We start from the raw sequence: 18965 nt of genomic DNA, 5'->3' as shown, positions 1-18965 counted from the left end.
TTTCGGTCAGTATTTTTTTTACGAATTTTATCAGTTTTCTAGTAGTGGAATTCGACACCACTACATGCCTTCGTGGTTGGGATAGGTTTTTAAAAAACTATAGAGCACTGAATTAGATGCTCAGATATAAGAGTAAATAATTGATCTTGAGACGATCGTTAATTCCTCTAACAGATTTTATGATTGGCAGGCTTTCTATCTTCTATTTGTATACAGTTAAAATCGAGCCCATCTGATTTTTCTATGCTAACCGAGACCAAGAAGTTGAATCGAAGGTCAACCCGAAGTGAATCGGGTCAAGGCACGAAGATAAGGTACCGAGCTCGGGATCCGAGACACCTGCTAAGATCGAGGCCGACAACAATCGAGACCAGACAAGACAGGCATCGAGCAATACCAAAGATAGCGTAATAACGGAAAAGCGAGATATCCGTGACTGGTCGAAGATCATGGTGGAAATTTTGGAACGGATCGAATCAAGAACGGTTGTTTAGCTAATCATGGGATTTCCTTTTGTAATTAGAATTGTACCATATATAGAATTCCTCTACTGTATAAAGGGAAGTTCTAACCATTTTGGGGATAACTGATAAAAAAGCAATATAATTTTCTTTCTCGCTCACACTCTTGTTCTCCAGCTTATTGTATTTTTATTGTCCTTGCATCAACTAGTTCGAGGATACTCTAACTCAAGGGTTTAGTTCTACTCAAATACTGGTTTGATTTACTTTATTGTACAATTCTATCATTAATTTTCATATATTTCAATTAGTATTAAGTAAAATCACGTATCCTTAAATCCACATTATAAGTTTAATTGTTATCCAATTTTAAGGGTAAACAGTTTGGCGCCCACCGTGGGGCTAAGGATAATAGTGATTGCTTAATACTAATTTCAATAACACACACTGCTTTACACTTGTTCTCGTAAGAATCTTTGTTTTTAGGACAAACATGTCAAACTCACATGCAGCACCTACACATGGTGACAACAGTCTTGGATTTCACGGGGAAAACGACAACATAGCCGCCCCAGAAATCGAGGTGCCTCAAGCCGACCTCGAGGGAGCACCAATTGCAAATCTCGTCGATGTTAGTTCACATGTCGCCCTAAATGCAAATTTGGGCGTTGAGCCCGAAGGTAGTATACACAGGGAAGTTCGATTAGGTGGTCGAGGTACACAGGGCGGAGAAGATGGTGGAGTTAGCCTCCAATTGATATTCGAAATGTTATAGGCTCAACGGGCCGCTATAGCACAACTACAAAATCAACACCGAACACCGAGTAGGATCGAACCAGAAGTCGTTCAAAGGACCGAGCCTGTGCCGGAAAGGTCGAATGTCAACGAATCAGGGACTGACCCCGCCATTATCAAAATGTTCGAGGAGATCACTAAATGGATTAAATCGGGAGAAAAGAAAATTGAGGCAAATGACAAGAAAGTAGAGACATATAACTCCTGGGTTGACCAAATACCGGGGGCGCCGCCGATTTTAAAAGGTATGGATTCAAAGAAATTTGTATAGAAGCCTTTCCCTCTGAGTGCGGCACCGAAATCCATTCCAAAGAAATTCCGAATGCCAGAAATTCCTAAGTACAACGGGACCACTGACCCTAATGAGTATGTCACTTCTTATACATGCGCAATAAAGGGAAATGACTTAGAAGATGATGAGATTGAATCTGTTCTACTGAAGAAATTTGAAGAAACCTTGTCGAAAGGAGCAATGATATGGTACAACAATTTGCCGCCTAATTCCATTGATTCCTTCGCCATGCTTGCAGACTCCTTCGTAAAGGCACATGCCGGAGCAATAAAGGTCGCGACTAGAAAATCGGACCTCTTCAAGGTGAAACAAAAAGACAACAAAATGTTGAGGGAATTTACATCTCGATTTCAGATAGAACGCATGGAACTACCGCCGGTCATAGACGATTGGGCTGTTCAATCCTTTACTCAAGGTTTGAACGAACGAAGTTCAGTGGCATCACGACAACTAAAGCAGAATTTAATTGAATATCCAGCGGTAACCTGGTCCGATGTACATAATCGGTACCAGTCGAAGATCAGGGTCGAGAATGATTAATTGGGGACCCCTTCCGATTACGCTTATCCAAACAAGCCCGTCGACAGAACTCAAAGGGATATCGATAGAGAACCCCGATCGAGCAGAGATCGGTATCTATCATACAACGCAGATCATAGAAACAGTAGCCCAGGACACAATCCCATTCAAAATGATCGAAGGAACGATCGAAGACAGAGCTCTCGAGGGCTCATGAGAAAAAGTGGCTTCGATAAACATGTCAATCCCACATAAGCACCACGATTGTCATAATACAACTTCAGCATCGACACATCAGGTATTGTGTCAGCCATTGGGAGAATCAAAGATACTAGATGGCCCAGACCCCTAAAAACCGATCCATCCCAAAGAAACCTCAATCAAACATGAAAATACCATGGTACATATTGTAATAAAACTGAAGATTGCAGACAACTAAGGGAGGAGGTGGCCCGTCTACTCAACGAGGGTCATCTTCAAGAATTCTTGAGCGCCCGAGCTAAAAACCATATCAGAGACAGAAACGCAAATAGGAAAAACGAGCAGGAAGAACCACAGCACGTGATTCACATGATCATTGTTGGGGTCAATATTCCACAAGGTCTCGTGTTCAAACGCACTAAAGTATCAATCACCAGAGAAAAACAAACTCGAGACTATGTGCCAGAAGGCGCTTTATCATTCAATGATGAAGAAGCAGAAGGGATCTTACAAACCCACAATGATGCTTTGGTAATCTCTATCCTTATGAATAAAATTCAGGTTAAACGTGTTTTAATTGATCTAGGAAGTTCAGCCAATATTATTCGATCGAGGGCCATGGAGCAGCTCGGCCTACAAGATCAGATCGTACCCGCAGCTTGAATTCTCAATGGCTTTAACATGGCAAGCAAAACAACTAAAGGTGAAATCATCCTACCAGTAAATGTAGCTGGAATTATTCAAGAAACAAAGTTCCATGTGATCGAAGGAGATATGAGATACAACGCACTGCTCGGAAGACCATGGATTCACAATATGAGGGAAGTCCCCTTAACCCTTCACCAAATGCTGAAATTCCCAACACCGGATGGAGTAAAAATGGTGTATGGGGAATAGCATGCTACTAAAGAGATGTTCGCAGTCGATGAAGTCATACCGGTATCGGCGCTTTCGTCAACAAAAGGATCGGAATCCAAAGGAAAAAAGAAAGCTAAATAGCAACCATAGCTACCAGCCTCGACTCAATCGGAGAAGCAGGGAACGAACGAAGATGATGAATATTGGATCCCTCGATCCTTCATAATCCCCGAGGATTCCAACGCCACCAAATTGACGGTCGAGGAACTGGAGCAAGTCGTACTGATCGAGCATCTACCCGATCGAAAGGTATACCTGGGTACGGGGTTAACCCCCGAGCTCAGGGAAAAACTCATCAAATTTCTTACCAATAATATGGATTGTTTTGCTTGGTCCTATTTAGATATGACAGGGATCCCGCCGGAAATCGCTGCACATCGACTAAGCTTGGACCCGAAGTTCCGCCCGATAAAACAAAAGAGAAGACCCCAGTACGAGGTAAAACATGCTTTCATCAAGGACGAGGTAACCAAACTTCTCAAAATAGGATCCATTCGGGAGGTAAAATACCCTGAATGGTTAGAAAACGTAGTCATAGTCCCTAAAAGGGGAAATAAACTTACAATGTGCGTAGACTATAAAGATTTAAACAAAGCATGTCCTAAAGACTCTTTTCCTCTGCCGAATATCATCACATGATTGAGGCCACGGCCGGCCACGAAATCCTTAGTTTTCTCGCTGCCTACTCCGGGTACAATTAAATACAAATGAACTCGGAAGATCAGGAAAAGACTTCGTTCATCACTAAGTACGGCACCTATTGCTATAATGTAATTCCATTTGGACTAAAATATGTTGGAGCCACTTATCAACGTTTAGTAAATCGAATGTTCGAAGAATAAGTAGGTAAGTCAATGGAAGTTTATATTGATGATATGCTAGTTAAGTCCCTGCGAGCAGAGGACCATTTGACACATTTGCAGGGGACCTTCGATATACTAAGGGAATACAACATGAAACTCAACCGGAGAAATGTGCATTCGGGGTCGGCTCGAGCAAATTCCTCGGCTTTATGGTATCAAATCGAGGTATCGAAATCAATCCCGATAAGATCAAGGCAATTGAAGACATCACAGTCGTGGATAATGTTAAGGTCGTACAAAGATTAACAGGGCGCATAGCCGCCCTAGGCCGATTCATCTCGAGGTCTTCAGATAGAAGTCATAGGTTCTTCTCACCACTCAAAAAGAACAATGATTTTGCATGGACCCCGGAATGCCAACAAGAATTGGAATAACTAAAGTGGTACCTCTCGAGCCCGCCACGGCTTCATACTCCGAAAGAGGATGAGCAACTATACTTGTACTTAGCAGTCTTGGAAATCGCGATAAGTGGACTTCTAGTTCGAGAAGAGCAAGGTACGCAATTTCCTATTTATTATGTTAGTCGAACTCTAGGTGAGGCCGAGACCCGATACCCACACTTAAAAAAATTAGCGCTTGCCCTAATAAGCGCCTCTAAGAAATTAAAACTATATTTTCAGTGTCACCCGATCTGCGTGGTGGCTACTTATCCTCTTTGCAATATTTTGCATAAGCCCGAACTTTCGGGCCAATTGGCCAAATGGGTCGTCGAGATCAGTGGGTACGATATCGAGTATCGACCCCGAACGGCTATCAAGTCTCAAATTTTAGCGGACTTCGTGGCCGACTTTACGCCAGCCCTCGTACCCGAGGTAGAAAAAGAACTATTAATAAAGTCGAGTACGTCATTGGGGTGTGGACCCTCTTCACAGACAGTGCTTCAACCGTGAAGGGGTCCGGGCTAGGCATCATTTTGAAGCCGCCCACGGGTAATATAATTAGGCAAGCTATCAAAGCTTCCAAGATAACTAACAATGAGGCCGAGTATGAGGCCATGATTGCAGGTCTCGAGCTAGCTAAAGGTTTGGGAGCAGAAGTCATTGAGGCCAAATGTGACTCCCTGCTCGTGGTAAACCAAGTCAACAAAACTTTCGAGGTCCGAGAAGATTGAATGCAGAGGTGCTTGGACAAATTGCAGGTGACTCTACATCGATTTAAGGAATGGACCTTACAGCATGTGCCTCGAGAACAAAACAGCGAAGTCGATGCCCTTGCAAATTTGGGATCATCAGTCGAAGATGGCGAGATTAGCTCGGGGACTGTCGTACAACTTTCAAGGTCAGTAATCGAAGAAGGCCATGCCGAAATCAACTCCACAAGTCTGACATGGGATTGGAGGAACAAATATATCGAATATCTAAAGAACAGGAAGCTTCCATCGGACCCTAGGGAATCGAGGGCTCTACAAACGAAGGTCGAATGATTCACATTGGCCCAAGACGGAACATTGTATAGAAGGATGTTCGATGGACCATTGGCAATATGTTTGGGACCAGGAGATACCGACTACGTCCTACGAGAAATGCACGAGGGCACTTGTGGAAATCATTATGGTGCCGAATCGTTGGTTCACAAAGTCATCAGAGCAGGATACTATTGGGCCGATATGGAAAAAGATACAAAAGAGTTTGTTCGAAAGTGCGACAAATGTCAAAGGTATGCATCGATGATTCACCAACCCGGAGAGCAACTCCACTCAGTCTTATCCCCATGGTCATTCATGAAGTGGGGAATGGATATCGCCGTACCTCTGTCATCGACCCTAGGTAAAGCTAAATTTATTTTGTTTATGACTGAATATTTCTCTAAGTGGGTTGAAGCGCAGGCTTTCGAGAAAATTAGAGAGAAAGAAGTCATAGATTTCATCTGGGACCACATTATATGCCGATTCGGGATGCTTGCCGAGATCGTATGCGACAATGGAAAGCAATTTGTCGGCGGCAAAGTGACAAAATTTCTCGAAGATCACAAAATAAAGAGAATACTGTCGACATCATATCATTCTAGTGGGAACCGACAGGCCGAATCAACAAACAAAACCATCATTCAAAATCTAAAAAAGAGATTGAACGACGCCAAGGGAAAATGGAGAGAAATATTGCCCGAAGTCCTTTGGGCATATCGAACGACGTCAAAATCCAGTAGGGGCAACACCATTTTTTTTAGGATACGGCGCTGAAGCTCTGATCCCGGTTGAAGTCGGGGAACCCAGCATCAGGTTTCAATATGCAACGGAAGAGTCAAATCACAAGTCTATGAATACAAGCCTCGAATTGCTAGATGAAAAATGGGAGGCCGCCCTCGTTCGAATGGCCGCACAGAAACAGCGGATCGAAAGGTACTACAATCGAAGAGCCAATCTTTGACACTTCAAAATTGGGGACTTGGTTCTGAGAAAGGTCACCCTCAATACTCGAGACCCAAACGAAGGAAAACTTGGTCCAAACTGGGAGGGACCATACCAGGTCCTCGATATCATCGAAAAAGGATCCTACAAACTTGGCATGGAAAACGGCGAACAATTACCAAACAATTGGAATATATCACTCCTCAAATGATATTACTGCTAAGGTACAACCTTCTCCATTCTCATTTATATTTTATACTAACCGTTTATAGGTATTTAATCGAAGACATCAAAGGATTCTTTAAACACAGTCCTTAGGTCTGAAAGCACGCATTGCACTCTTTTTTTCTTAGACCGGTTTTTATCCCAAATGTGTTTTTCCGGCGAGGTTTTTAACGAGGAAACGATTGTTCGTGCTAACTTAGATCAATTCAATAGTATCCGAGGCTCCTTTACAATCAACCTCGAATACTGGGGGGCATCACCCTCGGATAGTTACAAGAAAAATACTTCATGTCGACAGGGTCTCGATAGGTAAATTTTGTAGAGGACCAAACGGTCAAATGAACCGTGTCCATGTAGATTACTCGAGCCCTAATGGCAAAACATGTATGCATGTATAATTTATTGGAAGAAGTATTTTTCCTTACCAGATGCCCCATGTTTTAGAAAATATTACTTTACAATTTCATACTTATGATCTATAGTGGAAAATGGCTTAAGGGCCGATCACAATTGAAGTTCAAACAATTTACTCGATATTCGGGGACTGCCGTCCGAAAAATCGACACGATCTAATTACTAAACCTTGAGATCGTAAGACCTTAAAAAGGCAATCCTCAATTTTATAGGCCACGGCCACCCCACTCGAGGACTGATACTTCGAACAAGTTTGAAGTATAACAGGGGAATAATCCCAAAAGGCGAATCCCAAGTTAAAGGCTACGGCCAAATCAACACAGTTCGGAGACGTTCGATTTCTGTTATTAAACAGGCCTTCGAATATTTTCATAAATCGGTTAAAAAAGGCTACCCTCGGCTAAATTTCTAAGGGTATCAATAATATCGACCCTCGAAAACCCTAATGGATACAAAGGCGTTCGAACTCTCAAACAAATTCTTTATTTTATGCTAAGGCATTACGAAACAAAGGGTCTCGATAATATCGACCCTTGAAAATCCTAATGGGTACGGAACCGTTCAAACTCTCGAGCAAATCCTTTATTTCGTGTTAAGGCACAACAGAATTTATATGATTAAACGATAAACCTTTCAATCCGAAAAAAGAGAGAAAGCTATTCTTTTTGCTATGGCTGTATCGGCCTAATTTATGAGCCTAAAGGGCCAGTTTATTTTTGAGTTCAAAGAAATCATCCTCACTCAATTAATACCTAAGGGTCACCCTACTCCGAGTTCGAGCAAGTACTCACTCGATTATAAAAGCTACACTAGTTCGGTTTCAATCAAATTGCCTAAGCCTCGAACTTATGAACAAAACTTTCATAAGGCATAAATAAAACAAAACTTTCACAAGGCATAAATGAAATAAAGACAAGTCAGAAGGAAAGAGATCTTTATATATATGAGAATATTAACAAGGTCCGATCAGGATCCAATACAAAAGTTCAAAAGTGAAAGATCATAAGGTTCTTGATCTCTTCCGGGGGTAGCTTCTTCTCCATCGAGATCCTCCCCATTCTCAGACCCGCTCTTGCTGCCATCATCGTCATCATCATCGGAAGTGGCCAGCGCTCCAGCTTCGGCTTCATGCTCTCTAGCCTTAACTATCTCGTTGGTAAGATCGAAACCTCGAGCGTGGATCTCCTCGAGGGTTTCCCTCCGAGATTGGAATTTGGCAAGTTCGGCAATCCAATATGCTCGAGTGTGAGCGGTCTCGGTAGCCTCTCTCGCTTGGGCCTGAGGAGCTTCAGCATCATCCTGATAGACAGCCACGATCGCCTCAGCCTCGGACTTTGCTTTTTCGGCTTCAGTTTTGTCCCTTGCAAGTTCGGAAGCCAACTAAGCCTCGAGCTCCCCTATCTTCTTTGCTTGAGCTGAACTATTCTCCTTCAAGCCTCGGAGCTGACTTTCGACCGATGACAATTAGTCCCAGCTCTCGAGATTAGGAATTGCACGAGGCATCCAAGCAACCACTACATCATGGAAAGGGATATCGATAAGAGGAAGTAAAGGGAAAAATAATAAATAAGAACTAACAGTGGGATTATACTTACGCTTCATATTCCATTTCTCAGGAAATGGCATCTTCTCAGTCAAGATTAGGTCGGAAGTCCTCACTCGAAAAAACTGACCCGTCCAACCTCAGTCCTTGTCCTCGTCTATGCTCGAGAACAGCACTTTGGTGGCCCGGCGTTGGAGTTTTATTAACCCGCCTCGATAGAGGTGGGGGCTGTATAACCTGATGAGGTGGTCGAGGGTGAAAGGCATCCCCTCGACTTTGCTCACGAAGAATCGGAGCAGAATAACAATTCACCAAAAAAGAAGGATGGATTTGGCCTAGGGTTATTTGATACTGACGACAAAAATCAACGACGACGGGGTCGAGGAGTCCCATCGTGAAAAGGTAAGTGTAAGCACTTAGAAACCCTTTCACATGGGTAGTTATGTCCTCTTCGGTGGTCGCGATCACCACCTCTATATCCCCCCAGTTACAGTCTTTCTTTACCTGCTCGAGGTATTTCTCTACTATCGAACATAAATATCTTGACACAGGCTCGCATCGACCTGGAACCGACGAAGACTTATCGATTTTGAAATTGGAGTTTAACGCGCACCCCCCGGGAATACACTCCTCAATACGGGGTTCCGCCGGCATTTTCCCGCCGGCCGGTTGAGAAGATGAAGCAGCTTCTTTTTGTGGTACCGTTTTTTATGTTTTTGCCATTTTTAGTATGGGTTTGAAGAAAGAAGGAAGTAGTAGGATTTGGTGTTTGAGAAGGGGTTAACAACAAAACCTGAGGATTTCGCAAAATGGAAAAACTTGAAAGAGGTAAAGGCTTTGGAGAAGAAAGTGAAAGTAAAATTTGAATCAATGAAGAGAGGGCCTATTTATGGGATTTACAGTGACGATTCAAAAGCACTAGTAGCCGACCACCAACTAACGCTCATTAATGACTTGAGGAACCGTACTGACGGGACGTTTTCGGTTATTTACGAGGATGACGTCATGACAATGATGACGTCATAATAAGTCAAACTAGAGAATTAAAGATTCAGTTCGCTCCTTGTCGTCATACTCCAAAAAATGAGGGGACTATCTGTATACGGTTAAAATCGGGCCCACCCGATTTTTCTATGCTGACCGAGACTAAGAAATTGCATCGAAGGTCAACCCCGAAGTGGATCGGGTCAAGGCACGAAGACAAGGTACCGAGCTCTGGATTCGAGACACCTGCTAAGATCGAGGCTGACAGCAATCGAGACCAAACAAGACAGGCATCGAGCAATACTGAAGATAGCATAATAACAGAAAAGCAAGATATCCGCGACTGGTCGAAGATCATGGCGAAAATCTCATAACGGGTTGAATCAAGAACGGTTGTTTAGCTAATCATGGGATTTCCTTCTGTAATTAGAATTGTACCATATATAGAATTCTTCTACTATATAAAGGGGAGTTCTAACCATTTTGGGGACAACTGATAAAAAAGCAATATAATTTTCTTTCTCGCTCACACTCTTGTTCTCCAGCTTATTGTATTTTTATTGTTCTTGCATCAACCAGTTCGAGGATACTCTCACTCAAGGGTTGAGTTCTACTCAAATACTGGTTTGATTTACTTTATTTTACAATTCTATCATTAATCTTCATATATTTCAATTGGTATTAAGTGAAATCACGTATTCTTAAATCCACATTATAAGTTTAATTGTTATCCAATTTTAAGGGTAAACACTGTTTAGAGACGATGACGAGATGAAGCTGCCATACTTTATCGTAATAGGTGGATTGGCATGTGTGTTATTCGCCATTGCAGTACCCCATTTGTCAGCGCTTAGAGTTTGGTTGGCAGTTTCGACATTCTTAAGTCTAGTTTATTTCACAATAGCCTTTGCTTTGTCTCTTAAAGATGGAATGTCCTACATTATTTTTAAGGAGGTAGTGCATGTGTTTAATAAATACTTCTCCTTAATTACAGGCATTAATGCTCCTCCTAGGGACTATAGCATTCCAGGAACCAGAACAAGCAGAACTTTCTCAACTATTGCGAGTCTTGTTTTTGTATATAACACAGGAATGATCCCAGAGATCCAAGTAATTAGCGCGATGGACAGTTTGATCGATGCGGTACATATTTTTAAAGAAAAATAAGTACTTCATTCGTTCCAGTTTATGTGAATCTATTTCCTTTGTGGTCTGTTCCAAAAAAAATGACCCTTTTTCTAAATTTAGAAATAATTTAGCTTAAACTTCTAATTCTACCCTTAATGAGAAACTTTTATAACCACACAAATACTCTCGACTCTTTTTTGACTTGTTTAGGACCACAAATTGAAAAAATCTTCATTCTTTCTTAAACTCAGTGCCCACTCAAACAGGTTCACATAAATTGGAATGGAGGGAGTGATATATACTCTTATAACGAAACGAAGATTCTCCAGCTCTTCTACCTGCACTTATATATATGTTGTTCAGTTTCATTTGATCCTCATAATCCATTGCGTGACAGGCTACAGTAAGAGCACCTGTTGTTGAAAGCCCTATATTTTCAGTTTACTATAGGAGTTGTGCCACTGCACGTTGTTACTTACATGGGGTATTGGCCATATGGATCCAAATCATCATCCTATTTGCTCAACAATGTCAGTGGCCCTGTAAGTTTGGCTGAGGGGATTAGCCAACCTCGCTGCTTTCCTGCAATCCATCATTGCTTTGCATGTAAGTAACGCTCTACTTTCATCAACTACGTACGTACTAATATTTATTTCGTAGGATCTCTCCATCCTTAATCAAAGACCTCAATGTTAAAGAGCTCAGCTATGGAGTCAGACGAGAACATGCACAGAAGTAATTAGAGAGAAGAGAAGAGAAGCTCCCAACTGATTCCAGTAGATTAACCGTAAGAAATGAAATGTGTACGGTGTTTATAACTAACTAACTGCTACTTATACAACTAACCACTGACCTTTCTTAACTTAACTACAACTCATTGACAGTTGTACACCCACACACCTAAAGTTCTCTACACTCCCCCCTCAAGCTGAGGGATGAAAACAGGTTCTTCTTTCGCAGCTTGCTTACTAAGTAATCATGTTGTGGACTACACAGGCTCTTTGTTAGCACATCTGCAAGTTGTTCTTTGGTTCTAATATGCTGTGTTTGAATCAGACCTTCCTGAATTTTCTCCCTCACAAAATGACAGTCTATGTCAATGTGTTTTGTCCTCTCATGAAAGATGGGATGAGCTGCAATTTGAATAACAGCTTTGCTATCACAAAAAAGATGTATTGGAACCTCAACCTCAATGCTAAGCTCTCTAAACAGTCTTGTTAACCATGTAATTTCGTCTACTGTTGTGGCCATGCTTCTGAATTCTGCTTCAGCTGAGCTTCTTGAGACTGTTCCTTGCTTCTTTGATTTCCAGGATATCAAGGCTTCTCCAAACTTGATCACATAACCAGTTACTGATCTTCTTGTTTCCACACAAACACCCCAGTATGAATCACAGTAAGCAGTTAACTTCATATTTCCACCTGCTAGCATGAACAGACCTAGGCCTGGAGTTCCCTTTATATATCTGATGACTCTCATGGCAGCACGCATGTGAGACTGTTTAGGAGCATGCATGAACTGACTAAGTACTTGAACCACAAAGGCTATGTCAGGCCTAGTCATGGTCAAGTACAATAGTCTACCTACTATTCTCTGATATCTCCCTTTGTCTTCAAGTTCACTATCATTGTCACTACCATTCTTGGTGACAATCTTATCAAATTCCATAGAGGTTAGCTTGTGATTGAACTCTAGTGTAGTCACTGGCTTTCCACCTGACAGACCAAGTTCAGAAACTAGTTCAAGTGCATACTTTCTTTGGCACATTTGAATTCCCTTTTCTGATCTAGAGAATTCAATGCCCAAGAAGTATTTTAGCTCCCCAAGGTCTTTCATTTTGAACCTGACCTGTAAATCCTTCCTCACTTGCTCAATCAGCTTCAAGTTAGTTCCCACATAGACAAGTATGACTACCAGGTTTGATCCCTTTTGTTGTGTGAAGAGAGAATAGTCATAATGAGACTGTTTGAACCCCATATCCAACAGAACTTCTGTTAACTTCAAGTTCCACTGTCTAGGAGCTTGTTTCAGCCCATACAAGGACTTGTTGAACCTGCACACCTTCTGATACTCCTCCTGGATTGAAAAGCCATCTGGAATTTGCATAAAAACCTATTCAGAAAGGTCCCTTTGGAGGAATGCATTATGCACATCCATCTGAAAAATGTACCAGTGAGAAGTTGTTGCTCGAGCAACCATAGACCTTACTGTAACTATTTTGGCCACAGGAGAGAATGTCTCAGTATAGTCCAGTCCCTCATGTTGGCTATAGCATTTAGCTACAAGCCTGGCTTTGTATCTTTCCACCTCTCTATTTGATTTGTATTTTACCTTGAACACCCATTTGCAACCAATGGTAGTTTTGTCCTGAGGAAAGTCAACTATGGTCCAAGTCTGGTTCTCTTCAAGTCTTGTTATTTCAGCCTTCATGGCATCAACCCAGAGGGGATCTTTGCATGCTTCAGCATAGGATGAAGGCTCAAGTATTGCTGAGTAAGCAGCCAAAGAAGCTTTATAGTTAGGGGACAAGTGATCATAACAGACATAGGAGGAGATAGGATAAGAACAGGAGGGCAGCTTAGACTGCACTACATAATCCTGCATCCACACAGGTGGTTTAGAGGGTCGAGAAGATCTTCTGATTGTCTCTACAGTTGGCTGAACCACTGACTTAGAGGATAATGAGGAACTGGGAGAAGGGACATGAGAATATGGTGGAAAAGACACAGTAGGAGAAGCAGGAGAAGAAGGAGTTTCCTCAGTAATGGAAGAGGATACAGGATCTGACACTTTAAGTTCTAGAATAAGAAATAGAGGTGTGATCTTAGATTTCATGTCTCTGAATGGAAAGATGTCTTCCTTGAAGACTGCATCTCTGCTAACAAAAAACTCTTTACTACTGAGGTCATATAAATGATAGCCTTTTTGAGTGTTAGAATACCCCAAATGCACAGCAGGAATTGCTCTAGGACAGAACTTGTTGGTTTTCTTCACATTAGTGGCATAACATAAGCTTCCAAATACTTTTAGATGCTGCAAGGAAGGAGCTTTGTGAAACAGTCTCTCAAATAGAGATTGGTCCCTTAGAAGAGTGGTAGGTAGGCTATTCAGAAGATATACTTCAGTTGTTACACATTCTCCCCAAAACTGTAAGGAGATGAAAGCCTGGAACCTCAAGGCTCTAGCCATATCTAAGATATATTTGTGTCTTCTTTCTACCACCCCATTCTGCTGAGGTGTGTAGATGTAAGAACTTTGATGAATCACTCCATGTTCCTTAATAACTTATTTACCTGCTCATTAAAGAACTCGGATCCATTGTCTGTTCTGAGACACTTAACAGCACAATTAAAATGAGTCTTGATCAATACAAGAAAATCTCTCAGAATAACAACAGAGTTTGACTTATTATTCATTAAAAAGATCCAAGTATATCTAGAGTAATCTTCTACCAGAGTCATGAAGTATCTCCTACCATCATGTGTTGGAACTCTATAGGGACCCCAAACATCAGCATGAACAAGATCAAATCCAGAAACAGAACTGTTATTACTTAAGGAAAAGGGCAATCTTGTTTGCTTGGCAATAGGACATACAGTACAATTGTGATCTTTCACATGTATGTTTGTGAGAGTACTAATGTTTCTCAAGACCTTTAGAGGTGGATGTCAAGGCCTCCTATGCCACAAAGATATGCTGTATGCCCACCCTCAGTTTTATTCTTAGTACTGAAACTAAAGACATTATCTACACATGAACTATTTACATATGAAGTATGCAGACAATGTTTGCTAGCAGAATCAGAATTGAATCCTCCTTGTGAACTAGCTTTCAGTATGTAGAGGCCCTGATCCTCCTTACCAATCCCTATCACATTCCCACTGAAGAGTTCCTAAAACAGGCAGAAATCGGGAAAGAATGTTGCTAGACATTTTAACTCTTTTGTGATCCTAAAGACTGATAACAGATTATACTTGAAGTCTGGTATATATAGAACATTATGAAGAGTTCTATCTTGAAAAATGTGTGAATCACCAGTTTTCTTAATGATTACTTATTCTCCAGTAGGTAGGTGCACTCTGTTTATTTTCAAACCTGTCAACTCCTTGAATTTACTTAGCAACCCCAAGTTGTGTACCATGTGATTAGTATCCCCTGTGTCAACTATCCAGTTATTATCAACTAGATTAGACATAAAGGATGTGGTAATACCTGTAGGTCCTACTTTAGCTGTGTTGGCTACAGATTCAACTTCCTTTCCTTGATTTAGCATTTGCAAAATTTGAGAGTATTGTTCTGGAGTAAAGAATTGAGCAGGTGATGATACTTGTGTAGATGATGAATTCCCAACAGTCTGAGAACTGGACTGAGATATATTATGTTGCATATCAGGTGTTGAAGGTGCTGAACTAGTATTGATCACATTGTTGGCATAGTTGTTAGGTCCTCCTCCTTTCTTTTAATACTCGAAGTCAACTGGATAACCATGTAGCTTATAGCAATTATCCTTTATGTGACCCTTAAGCTTGCAGTATTCACAGTAAGGGGGGCCTTCCCATAGTTATTTCTAGGTCTGTAGCCTCCTCCACTTGCTCCTCTGTTGCTTGAGAGTGAAGCAGGTTCTCCAATCTCAGTACCAGCACCACTGGCATTCCCTCCACCTGTTTTCCTTTGGCTCTCAACATTAACAATCATAGCATAATCTTGGTTTATGTTTGGCAGTGGTCTAATCATTAGAACTTGATTCTTAGCATTCTCATAAGACTCATTTAAACCAGACAAAAATTGGTACAGTTTTTGCACTTGATAATGTTTAGCATGTTGCCTGGACTCAAGGCATCCACAAGAGGGTGGAGGATCTAGAGTTTCATATTCATCCCACAGTTCACGTAGTTTCGAAAAATATATAGATACTGAAGACACTCCCTGAATAAGTGTGGCAATTTCCTTATGCAAATAGCAAACTCTAGATGCATTCACTTTGTCAAACCTCTCTCTTAAGTCTTCCCACACCTTATATGCATTAGAAGCATATATCATTGTGCTATTTAGACTTGGAAAAATTGAGTTCATTATCCATGCTAACACAATTGCATTACACCTATCCCACAACTCATGTAGACTCACATCATACATCTCCTTTCTATAGGTTCCTAGCACAAAACCTAATTTGTTTTTACCGTGAAGAACAATTTTGATAGATCTACTCCAAATCAAGTAATTTTTAGAACCTTGAAGTTGAATTGAGATGAGAACAGAACCTTGAGTGTCTGAAGGATGAATGTATAGCGGATGATTGTGATGAACAAGCTCGAGATTCTGAGTGTTGTGTGATTGAGCAGCCAATGTACTTGAGGTTTGAGCAAACGGTACTTCTTCATTAATTGGCATCATTGCGACGCAATTTCAGCAAAGGATTGTACTCGCAATTTTTCAAAAGGAGCAGAGATGTTCGTTGAGTTCCAGCCAGATACAGAAAAGCCCTAATTTTGGGACTTTTGCTCTTAGCTGAGAAATTTACTCAACAACTGCTGCTTAACACTCGTCTATTGCTTGCTGAGCTGAGGGATCTAGCTCACAGCTTTGATACCATGTTGAAGAGCTCAGCTATGGAGTCAGACGAGAACATGCACAGAAGTAATTAGAGAGAAGAGAAGAGAAGCTCCCAACTGATTCCATTAGATGAACCGTAAGAAATGAAATATGTACAGTGTTTATAACTAACTAACTGCTACTTATACAACTAACCACCGACCTTTCTTAACTTAACTACTGCTCATTTACAGCTGTACACCCACACACCTAGAGTTCTCTACACTCAACACTGGGATTTCCCCTTTTAGTGGGCCCTACACAATGTCCAATCTTTTCATATACTATAAACTTAGCATTTATTATTGCTTACTGCAGGTAGTTGCAAGTCCAACATACGAGTACTTGGATACCAAATATGGAATCAAAGGAAGTGCAGTGGCTTTTCGAAACCTGGCATTCAGAACTGTAGTAAGAGGTGGATATCTAGCAATTACCATTTTCCTGTCCGCTTTGTTACCTTTCCTTGGAGATTTCATGAGCTTCACTGGTGCTATCAATACATTCCCGCTCACATTTATTCTCCCTAACCACATGTACATTGTTGCAATGAAAAAGCTGCAGCTTTCCTCATTTCAGAAAACCTGGCATTGGTTCAATATTGCCTTCTTTAGTTGCATTGCTGTTGCTGCACTAGTAGCTGCTGTAAGACTTATTGCCATGGATTCAAAAACTTATCATGCATTTGCAGATCTATAATTCATCCTATGTTATTTGGATTGAAATGTCTCTCATATTCAGGGTGTTAATTGTATGCAGCTTCTCCATTAGAATAAGATTGTTATGATTTTTCCTAGGTAAATATTTGTCCAAGTAGTGGGATGCTAATGAATTTACAGACAAACAGACAGACAGGTTGAAATATGAATTAGGAACTCTAAGTACATTTTATCTTGAGTTTTGGACCCAACTCAGTGTTGAATGAGGAAAGCTGCTAGAAGTGGGGGGTGGTGCCACCTCTTGTTTCAGTAGTATATCACAACTCTAATCAAGAGGATAGTTACAAATGATCAACGAACCCAGAACCAACTGCTTAGCATGCGCGGAAATGCAAGATGACATTGCAGTAAATCCTGATGCTTCTCCGAAGTAGCTCTATCTTAAATTTTCCAGGAAAGATGAACTCTACGCGTAGAAGAGTTTTCACGAGGCATATAATAAACCCAACATTTTTGCAACTTATTATTAGAAATAAACTTTAAAACCTGACCTTAAGGTTGTGTGCCCGACGCAAATGCCCCATATTATTACAGCTATGCTAGAAAGATCAAAATTAATAGTCAAGATAGAGTAAAGTCTAATTCCTGTCATGTTTGAAACCTCAGCAACTCTCCTAGAAGTATTCAGTATTCAAAACTATTTTCTGCACTAGTAATAAGTCTTATATCAGTATCTACAGCAAATGAGTTCTTTACCTTTGCGCATGGTTAGTTGTGGCAGGAAAACAGATTAAAAAAACAGTTATCCATCCATATTATCCACTAAAAAATGGGTTGGATAATGAAATTTTTAAAATGGGCCAAATATGGATAAGATCCATATTATCCACTTAAAAATAGATAACCAATGGGTTTAACTTTTACATTTGTGAAGACTCAAAATGGAGGCTCCTCAAGTTTGGGAGACTAGGAATTCTCTCAGAAGTGATCATATTCAAAAAGTCATAGATATCATATCCACCATTTTTGCATTACCCGTCCATATTCAACCCGATCCGCCCATTTGCCACCCTTTCGCATGGTTAATAGGGGGAGTAAGAAGGGTGAACTAAGCAAGAGTAGCCAAAAGGCCATTACGATTTGAACTTGTAACACTACATTTTGAATTGTAGCATTTTCGCCATTGAGCTATCCCCCTCCCCCCCCCCCCCCAGGTATACAACACTCTGTTTGAATTCTGTGCCTTCTTTTTTGCGAAGGGTACACACATATTCTACACTAGCACAGCTCTAATCAGCTTAGAAGCTGGTATTGACGGAAGATATCAGTTGACATATGAAACAACATAACAAGATTCACGTTTTTCAGAACAATGAGAGCCTAAAGTTGAAAGACTAGGTCTTTATTCATCATATCACAATCCTAACTACAAGACTCCCTTTTATCACAGGAATTGGTTTTCTCCACCCATACTCATATTTGGAAAAAGGTATGTTTTCTGGAAATAGAGCAATAACTTTTTTTTTTTTTGGAAATGGTAACATTAATAGAACAATAACATCAATTAGCAAACTCTAAGAAGATTATCTTATGTGAAATCAAAATATGCAGCAGTGCAAAAAAGAGAGCTTAGACTCCAAGAACATGATTCTTGAATAAGAACATGCAGAGGTAGGCACTGATGACCTATTTTACAACAGTCGTGTCCATAAAGACCGAGAAACTAATCGAAGAAGATTAGTTTGTATCAGGGTATCTACCAAGATGCGACTAGAGTTGGTGTTTTTCCTCAAGGAAGCTTTCTGAACCCTTCCATCTATGAACTTCAGTGTCTGTATATACAAAAAAAAATTATTTCAACAAATAGAATGGTCTACTATAAATCAAGAGATCAATTTTATGCTGCTATTAAAAAATAGAAAATGCATCAAACATCATTCCTATTTGACTGTAGCAACATTATTACTCGATCACCTTATGAGTGCAACCATGACATAAAGCATATTAGCTTACTTTAAGAAACT

General features: G+C 40.7%; 1 pseudogene; it reads left to right on the top strand.

Annotated features, from left to right (window-relative positions):
* Positions 1–18128, top strand: part of LOC107787651 (proline transporter 2-like) — a 58577-nt pseudogene extending 40449 nt beyond the window's left edge.
* Positions 18129–18965: the final 837 nt, after the last annotated feature.

This window comes from Nicotiana tabacum, chromosome 13 (assembly GCF_000715075.1).
Source record: "Nicotiana tabacum cultivar K326 chromosome 13, ASM71507v2, whole genome shotgun sequence".
Taxonomy (NCBI): domain Eukaryota; kingdom Viridiplantae; phylum Streptophyta; class Magnoliopsida; order Solanales; family Solanaceae; genus Nicotiana; species Nicotiana tabacum.
Note: the sequence above shows the minus strand (reverse complement) of the source record. Positions and strands in the feature narration are given on the sequence as shown.